Here is a 2,473-nt window from a genome sequence, read left to right as displayed (position 1 = left end):
GATGCGCTGGAGATGGACCGCTTTTCCACATGGGTGGACGTCACATTTGGCAGCAACAGCGCTGAGGAAAGCTTCAAGCATCATATTAGAAACACACTTCTACGTCCCTTCCTCCCTCCTCGGACTGCAAAGCAATGAGCGCTGCCGTGACATAAACCTGGGGAACTGCTGGCTTGGTTCTGCCACGTCAAGTCACTAGAAGACAAACACTATTTCCAGGTCCTCCTCTGTGCCCTCACTCCCTTGCCGTGGTGGTGAAAACAGAAGGCACTGCGAAGGAAGAGGGTATTTCATCTGGAGGTATTTTGTATGGTCTGGGAGCTTTGGAAGCCTTCCCCAGGGAGCACAACTCCAACGGCTGTGACGGGCTGTCATGGGCTCAGATGGGTTTTGAAATGCCATGCGGTCTCCACTACCCAAACCTCAGTCATCTGAAATAGCCCTTATCCAAACAAGGCTATGGCCACCGCTTTTGAGTTATTTAACGGGAAATTGCCCAAAGTATCTGAAATCTTCACTGCTTGAGCTTTTTCATGGCCCGTTAAGTCTTTGGGATAACTACAGCTGGTTTGTATTCCAGCTTCTTGCAGACAACTTTTGTCTGTTCAACTCTCAAGCGTGCCACACTTCAAAGACTTGGGCAAACCCACACAGACCTGATCCCAGGAACTGCCACTGGACCCAACACCGTTTACCAGACGTTCCTCTTTCCAAAATCTCATCTCCTCATCACTACACGTGTAAATGAGGTGGCTCGTTCCAGTAGAAGCTGAAAGCACCAGGGATATGTGATTCTGGGAGATGTGCCCAACGTACCCCTCAGCAATCGTGTCCCAGCCATCACTGTGTATAGTATTCACCAGCTGAGCTCTCTGCACCCCTGAGCCATCAGCAGAACTAGGGAAACCTCCCTCACTCTCACAGCCAGACTCTGGATGAGGACTGGAGATGCTCGGGACCCCTATGAGCAGGTCGACACGACAACAGCTGAGCCAACAATTCTGTCTTCATTTTTTTCCCTCCCATCTCCATGATCAGGCACAGGGTAGTTAATTTGGTTTTTATTCCCCAACATCTAATATACGTCAAGCAAGAAACTGAATCTACTTCGTTTCTGTACATTGCATCTGTGATGGATTTGGTATTAATTTAGGCAGCAGATCAAAACCTAATTATGCCAGCGAGACCCTCCAGAGGAAACTGCTCTCTAGCTTTGAAAGGACTTCAGCGACCACGCTGAAGAGGGGGAATGGCGTTAGGGTGAGGACTAGGACACCTGAACCCCATTTATGTACAATCCCACCACCGGATTTCAATCACCGGTCTCCACGGAGCTGTCTGAACTGACTGAAAGCGACAATCAAACAGGAGGAAAGAATCAGTCACTTCAAGATGAGTTCCCCATGGACCAGCAGCACAGAGCCTCTGTGCTGTGAAAAAAATACGTGTAACAGGCTGATATTAATCTGTCAACAATTCCGACTTGATATGCAGGAGAATTCTAAGGCAGTATGAGCCCTCCAGCTGTAATTAATATGCCAGAGCACGCCTGTAAGGCTTGAACAAAGAACAGATGGCTGCCGGCATGGCAGGGGCTTACGGGGCAGTCGGGAAGGTGAGGCCAGGGGCTCGCGCTCTCCCCCGATCACGAGGAGGTGAAGAGCAGTTGTGGGCATGCACACAAACCACAAACCTATCAGTGCCGAGGAGCAGAGAGGAGCAGAGAGCTCACCCTGGAGAAGAGACGAACGAAGGGAGACGGGATAACAACATTCACCCCTGTAAAAGGGTCTGCGAAAGAAAGGACAGAAACCCTCCTCTGTGCCCGCCGTAACGGAACCCAGGAACAACTGCCTTAAATTTTACAGCAACTCAGACATCAGGGAAAATGTTTCTAGCAGCGAGAGCGGCTAAGCCTGGGAAGACACTGTGTGGAGAGGCGGTGTAAGTGCTATCATGGATGATTTTAATGAGCGATGATACGAGATCCTGCCTTGGGATGAAGAGCAGCTCTTGAAGCCTGCATTTTTCTGGCAATATCCTCATGAATAAAGCAAAGGAAATTAAAGTACAGTGAGATGACTGACAGACTTGCAAAAAAGACAGGATAGGATTAGAGATGCAGTGACTTTCCACTTTTAAGGTGTTCAGTACAGATTGGAAATTGCAACTGGAGCTGCTGCTGGAGCAGAGGCAGCTCACAGCCAGCTGGACTTAGAGAATCATAGAACCACAGAACGGTTTGGGTTGAAGGGGCTGTCAGAGCTCACCCAGTGCAACCCCCTGCAGGGAGCAGGGACATCTGCCCCCAGAGCAGGGGGCTCAGAGCCCCAAGGGCCAACCTGACCTGCCATGGGGCCAGCGATGGGGCTGCTCTCACATCTGGAGACAACTTGGGCCTCAGAATCAACAATTTCTTCCTTCTCCCATCACTGCTGGGGCTCCTCTGGCCCCGCTGCAGCAGCTCCGTGTG

At 50.5% G+C, this 2,473-nt stretch overlaps 1 protein-coding gene across 1 annotated transcript in view; it reads right to left on the bottom strand.

The window, feature by feature from the left end:
• DCC (DCC netrin 1 receptor) overlaps positions 1 to 2,473 on the bottom strand; it is a gene marked incomplete at its 5' end in the record, with an annotated part of 71,917 nt that overhangs the window by 17,788 nt on the left and 51,656 nt on the right. The gene's annotated exons all lie outside the window — the stretch shown is intronic.

The sequence above is a fragment of the Buceros rhinoceros genome, unplaced genomic scaffold (assembly GCF_000710305.1).
Source record: "Buceros rhinoceros silvestris isolate BGI_N320 unplaced genomic scaffold, ASM71030v1 scaffold518, whole genome shotgun sequence".
Lineage (NCBI taxonomy): Eukaryota > Metazoa > Chordata > Aves > Bucerotiformes > Bucerotidae > Buceros > Buceros rhinoceros.
This window is presented reverse-complemented; position numbering and strand designations above follow the sequence as displayed.